We start from the raw sequence: 13599 nt of genomic DNA on the forward strand, positions 1-13599 counted from the left end.
CTGAATAACTCAAATGGAAGGGTGACAAATTGGTGCAAGTCTAATGGGGTGGAACAGTCCATTTTCTCTTGAGATAGGAGTCAAGGGGATCTGCCAATATCCCATGGTTAGATCCAGTGTTGAGTAAAAGTGAGCAGGGCCTAACCAATCAAGCAACTCATCAATGCGAGGCATTGGATACATGTCAAATTTAGACACCGCATTGACCTTTCTGTAGTCTACACAGAAACAGACTGACCTGTCAGTCTTGGACAAAGACCTCCGGGCTGCTGCAGTCGCTGTGTGACTCCTCAATTATTCCCATTTCAAGCATGGCCTTGAGTTTGTCCTGAGCCACAGTTTTCTTGTGTTTGAGTCAGCAGTAGGGGTGGCTCCGCACCACCACCACCACCACCACTGGGGCTGTCTCAGTGTGGTGTTCCATGAGGTGCTTGTGCCTGGAAGGGGAAAGAACACATCAGAAAACTCAGCTTGCAACTTGGCAACCTCAGCAAGTTGTGATGGTGAGAAGCAATCTCCACAGGGGACAGGGGTTGGTCAAGTGGTTACTTTCGTTTTTACCTCTGGGCCCAGCTCCACCCTCTCCAAAACTGCCAATGCCAATACCACAGGGACCCCCTCGTTCCAATGTGTAAGCAGATTGAGGTAGTATATCTGTCCCTGTCTATTCACTTCACCTCATATTCAAAGTCCCCAATTCGCTGTGCGACCTCAAAGTGCCCTTGCCACTTAACGAGCAATTTAATGCTTGACGTGGGTAATAACATGAGCACTTTATCCCCCAGTGTGAATTCCCAAAGGTGTGCACCCCTGTTGTACAGCCAGGCCTGATATTTTTGCATCTGCTGCAAATTCTCTTGGGGTGTGTGTGTGTGTGTGTGTGTGTGTGTGTGTGTGTGTAGTTTTGCATGCAGGTCAAGAACGTACTGAATGTAAGAAGGTCCCTCTTCCCAAATTTCCTGCAGTATGTCTAGGATGCCGCAAGGCTTATGCCCATATAATAATTAAAATGGGGAAAACCCTGTGGAGGTTTGCAGAACCACTCATACTGCAAATTACAGTGGCTCGAGCCATTTATCCCAATTCCATGTGTCTTCGCTTAGAAACCTCTGAAATAAGTTCTTAAGGGTTTGGTTAAACCATTCAACCAAGCCATCTGTCTGTGGATGATAAACACTGATGCAGATTGATTTAAGCCCCAATAACTCAGTTTGTGAACGGTGCATGACATAAGCATAGTGTCCTGATCAGTCAGGATTTTTTTCAGGATCCTGACCCAGGAGATAATTTTAAACAGTGTCTCAGCAACATTGCATGCCAAAATGTTACATGGTGGTACTGCTTCTGGGTATTGCATTGCATAGTCCACCAGAACTAAAATAAAGTGATGCTCTTGTGCAGACTGGTCCAGTGGCCCAACGAGAAGTTCTTTTGAAAGGGGTCTTGATCAGGGTAAGAGGGTGCAATGGCACCTTTCACGCAGCCACTGGATTCACCAGCTGGTATTCACAGCATGCTGCAAACTACCTACGGACATCCTCGAGAGTCCTTGGCCAATAAAACTGGACCAAGAGACAGGCTAGTGTCTTATCCTGCCCTATAAGTCTAGCCATAGGGTTATAATGAGCCACATGGAATACAAGTTTCCTATGGCTCTTTGGGACTAACACCTGGGTCATTTTTTTCACTGGTTTCTGTGTCCTGCATCACTCTATAAAACCTATCTTTGATTACAGCAAAGTATGGGCAGAAGAGTGCTGCATTTGGCTGGAGGGTTTGACCATCGACTACTCTCACCTGGTCAAAAGCATGACACATAGTCTCATCTCATGCTTGCTCTAAAGGAAAATCCTCAAGGGCATTCCCAAAAGAGAGGGGAGGGGCGCTTCCCCCTCGCCGTGTCGCTATGATGTGGGGCTGACATGGACAGCTCTGAGACAGCTTCCCCAGACAACAATAAACTGTCAGCATGTAGAAGTGCTGATGATGTTGCTCCAGGGTATGGCTGACACATTGCAGGATGGCTCACTTTAATTTGGCATAGTCCAGCCTGTTGTCAGCAGTGAGTTGTTGGGCAGCAAGCTGGGTCTCTCCATTCAGGAGCAGCAGTTTGTGAGCGCTTTGCCACACTCTATCCTCTGAAGTGCACTGTGCAGTTCCTCAAGGGTAAGTTCCCTCCTGAGGTCTGCATTAGTGTTGCTGGAAACCTGGGGAAGATCTTTGAGGGAATTTGCAACTGTAAAGTATCTCGTAAAAATCAGCTACTCTCTTATGAACATTACTGGATTCATGTAAGTGTTCCACTTTCAGAAAGAAGGGTATGTCTGATCTTTTTTTGCAAGTTTTAATTTTCCATATTGAAGAAGAATTTCATAGGTGCATATAATACTTAAAATATCAGAAAAAAGTTATCTTTTCTCTAACTTTAGCTTGGATGGAACTCTTACTATTTATACCAGTCTGTGCCTGAACAGCTGATCTGTCCATCTCCAAGTTGTTTTGTCCTTAGTCACATTGGAATTGTACTGTTGACAAAGTTGTTTTATTTACTGTTAGGTTTTGATCTGTCTGTACTGAAGAAATTGACAAGGTGTGATCTAGGAATGTAGACCTCTGCTGCCTAAGCGATTCTGCCCCATGGATCAATCTGGGCGCAAACAGTCACTGACACAGACAGAGCTGCTCAGAGATTTTTCTCAGTTTATTGTAGGAAAAACATGAGTATATATTCACATTCAAGAGTGTGTTGTAGCTATGTGATTAGATAATGATTTAATTGATGAAGCTAAGTTACCTATGTATAACACAAATGAGTGATGAAGCATTACTTCACTGGTTTAGAGTACAGTACTGTATGAAAGAAGAAAGACACTATGTACCATTACATTACCTGTCAGGATCATCGTCTTATGACGAGAAGAAAGACATTACTGGTTAACATAACCTTCATTAAGCAGAGAGCAGAATGTGCGAGTGAAGATAAATCTCAAGGATATAACTTAGCCAAAACAAGTAGCAACCAGGAATGTCTTTATGAGTTAAGTAGCAATCAGAACAGCCTGTACCAGTTTCAAGCATGCCAGACAAATATTTTTATAATTTACATTAGCAAAATTCCACCACTGTTGTCAGTCTTGCAATGAGGATTTTCCATCCATCCGTTATCCATAACCACTTATCCTGTGCAGGGTTGCAGGCAAGCTGGAGTCTATCCCAGCTGACTAGGGGTGAGAGGCGGGGTACACCCTGGACAAGTCGCCAGATCATCACAGGGTTGACAGAGACAAACAACCATTCACACTCACATTCACACCTACGGTCAATTTAGAGCCACCAATTAACCTTATCTGCATGTCTTTTGGACTGTGGGGGAAACCAGAGCACCCAGAGTAAAACCACACAGACACAGGGAGAACATGCAGACCCCGTTTACACGTAGCCGGGTATCTGCAAAAACGGATATTTATTTTTGCGGTTGCACCCATCATTTACACATAAACGGAGGTTTCAGTCACTGAAAACGTCTGCTTTCGAAAACTCTGGGCAAAGTGGAGATTTGTGAAAACTCTGTTTTCATGCCTGTGTGTAAATAGTGGAAAACGGAGTTTTCTCCATGTTATGGGGAAAACAGAGTTTTAGCATTGTGATCTGACGGTCCCTCCTCCTTGGCTTTCAGATCTCTGGTTGGCTTTCTATTTGTTTGACATGTTTTTGACAGCATTCCCTGGCTGTTTTTGAGCATTGTGTAAACGGAATTATTTTCTAGTACGGGGGAGGAGAATATACCCGTTTTCATAAATACCCGGCTATGTGTAAACAAAGTATCAAACTCCACACAGAAAAGCCCCCATCAGCCACTGGACTCAAACCCAGAACCTTCTTGCTGTGAGGTGACAGTGCTAACCATTACACCACCGTGCTGTCCCAATGAGAATTTTGTTTTCATAAAAAATCATGCCAGAAGTATTTGGACACTTCATTAATGAATATCATTTAGCAAGCTCGTGTAAAGTGTCAGTAGGCACTTTTAAGATTAGAGTTCCTAAAAAAAGTATACAGTATAATATTGTGGTCAGAGAAACCTACAGGTTTAATGCCCCAGTGGCTAAAGGAACATAATTGATGTTTGTACTCATACAGTCTATCTAATCTAGCTAAAAATAGCCTATTTGTGTATGCATGAGTCCATGTATATCGTTTCTGTGTACTGTGAAAGTTCCTCCATTTGTCTGCAAGATTTTGTGAATTTATCATTTCAATAAGTTTAATTTGTGAGATATGTGGGGTTTGAAGTGATTCCTATCTATGTTCAGTTCTATATAACTGAAATCACCTAAAAGTAGGATGTCCTCAGAATAGGACTTTCTAAGAGTATCATTTAAGGTTTGTAAAAACACAATTCTATCTAATGGTGTTGTGAGGGCACAGACAAGCATGAAATAGGCATTCTCATATTGGGCTCTGTCAGACACTACATGTGATACTACAGTTAGAGGATTCATTCTCATTGTCAAATTTTGCTAAACTAACACTGGTAGGGCTTTTGTTTGTTTGTTTTTAATCAGAGCATGTGTACAAGTCTTTTTCTTCCTCTTATGGGGAAGTTTAAGGGTGGCATGGTGGTTAGCACTGTCACCTCACAGCAAGAAGGTTCTGGGTTTGAACCTCATGGCCGATGGGGGCCTTTCTATGTGGGGTTGGCATGCTCTCCCCATGTCTGCGTGGGTTTCCTTTGAGTGCTTCAGTTTCCTCCCACAGTTTGAAGACATGCAGATTAGGTAAAAATACTCAGCCACTGGGGTTGCACAAGCCAGTGCATACACAGTGCTGGTCCCAAGCCTGGATAGCTTGGGGCTGGTTGCATCAGAAAAGGAAACTGGTGTGTGTGTGTGTGGTGTTTTTTTTTTTTTTTTTTAAATAAACAATAAACCTAAGCCAAATCAAATATGTGATTCATGATGATCTGCTGTGGTGACTCCTAATGGGAGCAGCTGAAAGAAGAAAAAGGGGAAATTTAAAAAGTTTTTTGTCTGCTATAAAGGGATTACTACTTTCTTCAACAACAACCATGCTTGTTTCCTCATTATCATGCACCACCTCCAACTGGATGTCTAGTCATGTTTATCTTCTGCTCTGGGCCCATTGCAGTTGTGATCTGGTGTAACTGTGGGTGTATTAATGTTAGTGGAACCTCCAGCTTCATCCCTTAGTGCCTGAATATCATTGGAGTTTATGTTTTCTATTGTGCTATCTGATATTCCTTTGTCTGTAGTATTAGCATTCACATTGTTTTCACGAGCTTCTTTGTCATTGTTGTTACTTTTCTCAGGACACACGCTTACCAAGTGACCAATTTGACCACAACCAAAACATTTTATCAGATTTGTGGTAGCATATATAAGAGTTGAAATCTGCCATTTTTACATTGTGTTAAATCAAGTTCCTCGTTGTCTTTCACAATGATATATTCAAATCACCTATAGGAAACTGTGTTTAAGTAGTAGGGATTTACTCTAGATGCTTATCATTTTATTAAAGAGGCTAATTTACCATAGCGATAGAGCATTTGTACCAGTATCGTCCTTGTCACGAGCCAGCCGGGAACATCTAGGTCCTGATCTGGGCTTTCCACTCCACTCCCTGGTTTTCCCTGAGCCTTCCCTGCACTGTAGCCAGCACACCTGTCTCTCATCAGCTCATGCACAGCTCTATATTACACTGCTTGGAGATTCTCTTGACACGGGATTGTCTTTGCTTCATGCTATATTTTTCTCCTGTATTTTTGCTTCAGACTCTAATTATTTTGCTGCGTGCGTTGGGATTACTCTGCTTTTATAAGGCGGCTGTGACAAACCAGACGCACGCAGATTATAAATGAACTCAAGGTTTTAATGAGAAGGGTAATCCAAAATCAGAGTACAAAAGCCAGGCCAGGTCAAAACCGGGAAATCCAAAACAGTAACAAGGACTAGACAAATCACAGTCAGTAAACAGACAATAGTCGAAAAACCGGGTATCGAGAGATACGGGCAATCAAAACACAAGGGCTAAGCAAAATGGGGGGAAAACGGAAGGCAAAAAGGGTCATACACAGAGAAACAATCGATACAATAATCCTCAGGAGGCTTAAGAGAAGTGAAAACAATATTGTGCAAAGGACCATGGCCCTGTACTACGAACGGAGGTTAACCTACCCAGAAGTAACCCAGGGTTCCCCCGCTAAACCGGGGTTGACAAAACCTGGTTATCTTGTTTGGGGTTAAACGGTACTACGACGCCAGTTATGAAGTTGATTTGTTGAACCTGGTGTGGGTGCAATCAGTTAATTATTGATATTAAGTGATCACTCATTAAATCAGTCTCATTAAATTTTGAAGGTCAATAATTAAAATGAATCAATCCCATTGAATCGTTTAATTTGACTCGTTTGAATTGAATCATACCATAGAATCAGTCTCATTTAGTGAATCGTTCAATGAATCGTTTAGTGAATCATTTGGTGAATCGTTCAATGAATCATTTAGTGAATCATACCATTAATCCTGGTGCTTAATAATAAATTACCAAACAGCTAAATTATGGTATATTTCCAAATTATTACGATCACTTACCATATTACATAACTTGTATATGCACCCTTTTGAATTCGAGGGAGACTGGGGACTTCATATTGTTCACACAAACACAGTTTGTTTAATAAATGAATTTATTATAACAAAGTAAAAATAATAAACCAATATATACAAGCAGTGAGGTGTGTGTGTGGGTGTAGGACTTGACCATGTGTTTAGCTTTGTGTAGCTAAACAAAAGAATGTTATCTAAACAGAACAAAGGATTAGCTCTGTGTTTAGCCTTGTGTTGCTAGTGTGAGTTTGCTAAAGGCCCTTTGGCCTAGCTAAAGTGTGTTTGTTAGGCCTGGTGAGGCCTACTGAGCACGTGTTGCTAAAGACAAGGGTATTAGCTGTAGCTAACTAAAAGCTAGCTTGTAGATTTCTAGCTGAGGTGTGGTTTATCAGGCCTGATGGCCTGCTGAGCACATGGTAGGCCTTGATTAGCTTTGTGTTGCTAAGCAGACAAAAGGGAAGCTGTAGCTAACCCACTAGCTCATAACCATACTGAATCCACTGAAATCTTGAGATCAAGATGTATAATAATGAAATTATAATGTTAGTAAGAATAAAAGAGAGAGAAGCATGCGCAGCCTATCTATTAAACAATTGAGAGAACATAGAACCAAAATAAATCAACACGCTGCGTGTCTAACAGTGTAACAGATAAACCTGGGTTTAAATTCACACTATTTCAAATAAAAGCAAATTCCTAAGACTATCCTAATTATGCCCAAATGCCAAAATCTTACTTAATCCTGCCTTTAGCAAGATATGAAGAACTATTCGCCGGTGTAGTCTCGGGCCTCGCCGTGGGAGCACGTGAGCCGCTTGTGATGGAGGCGGAGAAAACCTTTCGGGTCCAGCGGAGCACTTGGGTGGTTCCCGTGGAAAGCAGAGGGTTCTTGGTCCGAACCTCAGCATTCGTGAGGAAAAGTCTCTGATCAGAATAAGATGCACAGCGCTTTTGAGTTAAAAAGGATTCAATCGCTTCTTAACTTTTGACTGCCTGGGCTGCAGTCGTGACGTCACTTCTAATGCAAGTAAACCGGTTGTAACTCAGGTTGAGTTTAAAGATCGCGCGACTCTAGAGTTTACCTTCGCCAAGGGTAAGAAAGAAAATCGCGCTGAGTGATGGATCTTGCAAGAAAGAAGACGTCTTTCTGGGTGGAGAGCGCCTCTTTATACGTCCAGATTCATCGGAAGCCAGACGTGAGAGACAAAATGGAAGAGCTTCCGCTTGGATTTATGCGTGCATGGCAGACTGACGTAGGTGATCCCGCCCACGCGTGACGTAGGTCACACGGAAGTTGCCTGGGAATTGTAGTTCTGACACAAGATGGCGGCATGATACCTACAGTCCCCCTTTTGGTCTCAGGGGTATGACGGAGTCGTAGCACTGAGAGCACCGTATCGTATCATCGCCGTGTCCATAGTCCTTGAGGTAGACTTGTCCTGTGCAGTCCATGGTGTCCTGTGAAGACTGTGTAAACTTGTGAGTTCCAGTAAGACAGTTGGAGACAGAGGCATTTTGGGCATATAATCACTATGGGCATTTTGGGCATATAATCACTAACTAACTAGATCAAAACCACATAAAAAAAAACATTAAACATTGAACATGAAACATGTAGTGTTTAATTTCTTATGCATAAAAAAAAACAAGAAAAGAGAAGAAATGAAGGAAGGAAAGAAGTATTAGTGTTTGGGTTGGCAAACCTAATCTTCTGGGAAGGTGATAGCAGTGGGTGGTCTGGCTAGAAAGCGTGCGCTACTGCGGCTAGCTGTCGGGGACACAGACCATCTTATCTAGCTAGGCGTATAGTGTTATGTATGGGTTGCCTGGGCAGACCCAGTGGATGTCTTTAGTGGGGGTGCATATCTCTAAGTCTTGTGGATTCACAAAAATGAGGATAGCACTGCCAAGACTATATGCCAGGTGTATTTGCGATGAATACACACTAGTAATAATAGCGGATTTTAGTATTTTATCTACCATGTTATACTGAAGGGTTACTTCATTGTGTTGGTGAAGTCTGACCTGGAATGTTAGTGTACGCTTATGGTTGAGTGATGCGTACAAGCTAAGTGGACAGGGTGGGCCTAGCTGTCGTCCACCCCCTTTTGGAGTGAGGACTGTTCAAAAGGTTTGATTCGATTATCATGGAAATCGATATGAAAGCGTTTGATTAGGCCTAGATGTCCGATACGCGACGGGGAACGGTTTTCCCACGATCGAAAGGTCTCGACCAGAGTGGTTGGAACTTCTCTGAGATTCGGGCGTAGTAGGCTTTGTGTCCTACTCTCGAATCGAGATTCTTTTGGGCACCTGTAAAGATTGACTGTAGGTGGCGTTGTAGGTCGGCGACATGTTGATGTGCGGTGTATGCAATCGCGACGCTCATGGCCTCTGGTTTGTATAGGAGATGCGGGGGAAGAACCGACTCTCGCCCAGTCATCATCCCAAAGGGTGTGACTTCAGTGGCACAATGAGGGGTGGACCGAATGGCCCTTAGCACCAAGGGAAGTTTCACGTCCCAAATTTTACCATGGTTCGTGATGTACTTTCGCAGCATGCTCACAATGGTTTGAATGGCTCGTTCAGCCTGACCAGAGAATTGAGGGTGGTACGCGATATGGAATTTCACCTCGACGCCTAACATGTTCCACAGCGCAGCCATTACACCAGCGGTGAAATGGGTGTCTGTGTCTGAGTCGATGGATAGAGGGAGATTTTTGCCACTAGGGGGAGTCGCGATGTCGGGTGTTTCGACACCGGACTCGGTGTGCCAAGACATGAACCGAAGTTCATCGGAAATTTGATCTCGCGTGGCACTCGGTTGATCGGTGTTCGCACTAATCTCGTCGCAACGGTTTTGTGCATGTTTTGTGGGATCCAACGACTGTGGGGTTTTGTTTTGTGTGAAGTTGACTAAGTTTATGTCGCAGGGCTTGGTTGGGATTGGGTCACCTTGTGAGAGCCGTGTGTCTGAGAAATGGTGGTGAAGACTTTAGCGCACATGAGAGGTGCGTCTTGTGTGTTTGCCTTCGCCACCAGGGGGGGCCCTACATCCTGACCCTCACCTGCTGTTTCAGAGGGATCTCCTCCCCCTTTCATGAGATATACCCGTGGTTCCTGGCCTAGTCATGCCAGCAAATAGCTTTTTGCCATTTTTCTTGGGCTCTTTTGTTTTCTCTGTTGAGGGGTCTGACGTCTCCTGTAACAGTTCTTTAATCTCAGCCAACTGGGCTTTTAAAGAGTCCAGCTCTGAGTGGAACTCACCAGGTTGGTCTGAGTCACTGTGTTGGTCGTCTCTACCCTTGCGTTTAGAGCTATGGTCAGAATGCTTCTGCCGTTTCTGGTCAGAGTGGGGATGACGGTTTTGCTGCCAACCGTTTTGTTCCCTACGACCCTTTTCATGTGATGGGCGATTGCCATAGTCACTGTGGACTCGCCCTCGGTCCCTCCTGGCCTTACCTTGTCGATTTTTCCACTCACCCTTGTGATGGCTCGGCAAGGATCGGGCTGGACCGGAATTTTTCCAGGTGGGTCCCACTTTTGGAGCTTTACCTCCTTCTAAGGTTAGCGGGGGCTTGTCCTCACCCTGGAGGCTATGGACTCTGGGTTCATCATCATTTCCGTTTGCGGTTTTGACGATGGTCTCCCAGGTCATTTGGGCTAGTCGCCTAATTTCCCTCATCGAATAGTGACCTTGTCGACACGTCAGTGTGACATGGGTCCGCACGCTTGGGTGGAGGTTATGTAAGAAGAGAGATATGAAACCTCTATCTTCTTCCAACCCTGGTGCGCTACTACCTTGGAAATAGGCAGTACGTAGCCGTCTGTAATATTCACGAGGCGCCTCAGACCGTTTTTGTTTGATTTGTAATGCACACAATATCACGGAGGTTTCGTCCGTGTATGGCGCATATTCTTCCCTCATGTAATTGCGAAGTTTCGAATAACTATCGCGAATGTTTGGGGGTAGTGTCTCTAAAACGGCACGAACGCTACTACTGGAGGTCTTCCAAATTAGTCTAAGTTTTTCACGTGTTGTGGCATTCGGCAGGTCCATCAAGCATCGGTCAATTCCTCGTAAATAATCATTTACGTTTGTTCTTTTATTATCGGGATCGAATCGCTCGACGTCTTTGGCAAGTAGGTCAATTTGCCGTAAGCGAAGGGTTTGGTGCATGTCCTTGTGCGACCTTCTTGGCTCTTCTGAGCACTCACTATCTAAGCTACTCTGGTGTTGTTCCCGTTTCGCACTAGATTCATAGTCTGATTCATCTGAAGATTGATCAGGGAAACTGAAGCGCACTGACCTAGGTGTGCTACGGGCCTGGGCTCGGGATGAGCGCAGGGCGGCTCCATCCTGGCTAGACGACGACGGAGTCGTGTAGCGAGTTGATGGAGTTTGGCGGGGTGTCTGGTTCTCGACCAGATCATTTACGGTGTCCGGTTCGGACGCCTCTTCCCGCTCTGAGCTTTGGCGCATTGTTGGGGGTCTTTCACGCCCCTCGCGCTGCTCTTGGGGGGTCTGCTCCTGGGCAGCCCTCTTAGCAACCATTTCGACTTTCTCTAGCCGTTCGGTGCAATCATCAAGGGAGGTCTTCAAGAGCTCACACTCCCTATGTAAATCATTATTATCGGCTGTCAGCTTGGCGTTGCTGGTGGTCAGCCTTTCAACCTCTCCGCGAAGGCATCTGATTTCTGAATCAGCATTTTGGAAGTATGATAGGAATAGCTTACCTAGTGCCGCCTGGACACTAATAGTTGTTCTTTTTGGATCTCTCATATGTTTGTTTGAATTGTCTATGTTGTTTTGGCATTCACTCTCACTTGTGCTCTTAATGTTTGCCTTTCCGGAGGCAGAGCAGTGAAAGAGGTCTGCGATGACCTCAAGGAGAGACACGTCTTGAGCATTGTCTTCCATTTTTGAGACGCGAGGGGATGCCAATTTACTTAGGCTGGATACTAGATAATTAATAAATGAGTTAATTATTAATTTAATCATTATTAATTAACTATGTAATTAATAAGGTTTGTTTGGAAAGGCTCTCTTATCCTAAGTTGAATAGGTTATGAGTATTGGTGATATGGTTATCACACTACTGTTAACCATTTTAACACACCTGGGGATATACCTTAGCAGTTGCTGAATTAAACTGATAGTTTATTTGTTGTTGAACAATATTCCAGAAGTCGACAAACCGATCTTCCTCACACGGGGCACCAATTTAACTGTGGGTGCAATCAGTTAATTATTGATATTAAGTGATCACTCATTAAATCAGTCTCATTAAATTTTAAGGTCAATAATTAAAATGAATCAATCCCATTGAATCGTTTAATTTGACTCGTTTGAATTGAATCATACCATAGAATCAGTCTCATTCAGTGAATCATTTAGTGAATCGTTCAATGAATCGTTTAGTGAATCATTTGGTGAATCGTTCAATGAATCATTTAGTGAATCATACCATTAATCCTGGTGCTTAATAATAAATTACCAAACAGCTAAATTATGGTATATTTCCAAATTATTACGATCACTTACCATATTACATAACTTGTATATGCACCCTTTTGAATTCGAGGGAGACTGGGGACTTCATATTCACACAAATAAACACAGTTTGTTTAATAAATGAATTTATTATAACAAAAAAAATAATAAACCAATATATACAAGTAGTGAGGTGTGTGTGTGTGGGTGTAGGACTTGACCATGTGTTTAGCTTCGTGTAGCTAAACAAAAGAATGTTATCTAAACAGAACAAAGGATTAGCTCTGTGTTTAGCCTTGTGTTGCTAGTGTGAGTTTGCTAAAGGCCCTTTGGCCTAGCTAAAGTGTGTTTGTTAGGCCTGGTGAGGCCTACTGAGCACGTGTTGCTAAAGACAAGGGTATTAGCTGTAGCTAACTAAAAGCTAGCTTGTAGATTTCTAGCTGAGGTGTGGTTTATCAGGCCTGATGGCCTGCTGAGCACATGGTAGGCCTTGATTAGCTTTGTGTTGCTAAGCAGACAAAAGGGAAGCTGTAGCTAACCCACTAGCTCATAACCATACTGAATCCACTGAAATCTTGAGATCAAGATGTATAATAATGAAATTATAATGTTAGTAAGAATAAAAGAGAGAGAAGCATGCGCAGCCTGTCTATTAAACAATTGGGAGAACATAGAACCAAAATAAATCAACACGCTGCGTGTCTAACAGTGTAACAGATAAACCTGGGTTTAAATTCACACTATTTCAAATAAAAGCAAATTCCTAAGACTATCCTAATTATGCCCAAATGCCAAAATCTTACTTAATCCTGCCTTTAGCAAGATATGAAGAACTATTCGCCGGTGTAGTCTCGGGCCTCGCCGTGGGAGCACGTGAGCCGCTCGTGATGGAGGCGGAGAAAACTTTCGGGTCCAGCGGAGCACTTGGGTGGTTCCCGTGGAAAGCAGAGGGTTCTTGGTCCGAACCTCAGCGTTCGTGAGGAAAAGTCTCTGATCAGAATAAGATGCACAGCGCTTTTGAGTTAAAAAGGATTCAATCGCTTCTTAACTTTTGACTGCCTGGGCTGCAGTCGTGACGTCACTTCTAATGCAAGTAAACCGGTTGTAACTCAGGTTGAGTTTAAAGATCGCGCGACTCTAGAGTTTACCTTCGTCAAGGGTAAGAAAGAAAATCGCGCTGAGTGATGGATCTTGCAAGAAAGAAGACGTCTTTCTGGGTGGAGAGCGCCTCTTTATACGTCCAGATTCATCGGAAGCCAGACGTGAGAGACAAAATGGAAGAGCTTCCGCTTGGATTTATGCGTGCATGGCAGACTGACGTAGGTGATCCCGCCCACGCGTGACGTAGGTCACACGGAAGTTGCCTGGGAATTGTAGTTCTGACACAAGATGGCGGCATGATACCTACACTGGTTTAACCTAATCAGGGTTAATGCGCGTTCACGTGAAAGGGGAGGTTATCAGCGCAAATCACCACTG

Source organism: Neoarius graeffei, chromosome 12 (assembly GCF_027579695.1).
Source record: "Neoarius graeffei isolate fNeoGra1 chromosome 12, fNeoGra1.pri, whole genome shotgun sequence".
Taxonomy (NCBI): domain Eukaryota; kingdom Metazoa; phylum Chordata; class Actinopteri; order Siluriformes; family Ariidae; genus Neoarius; species Neoarius graeffei.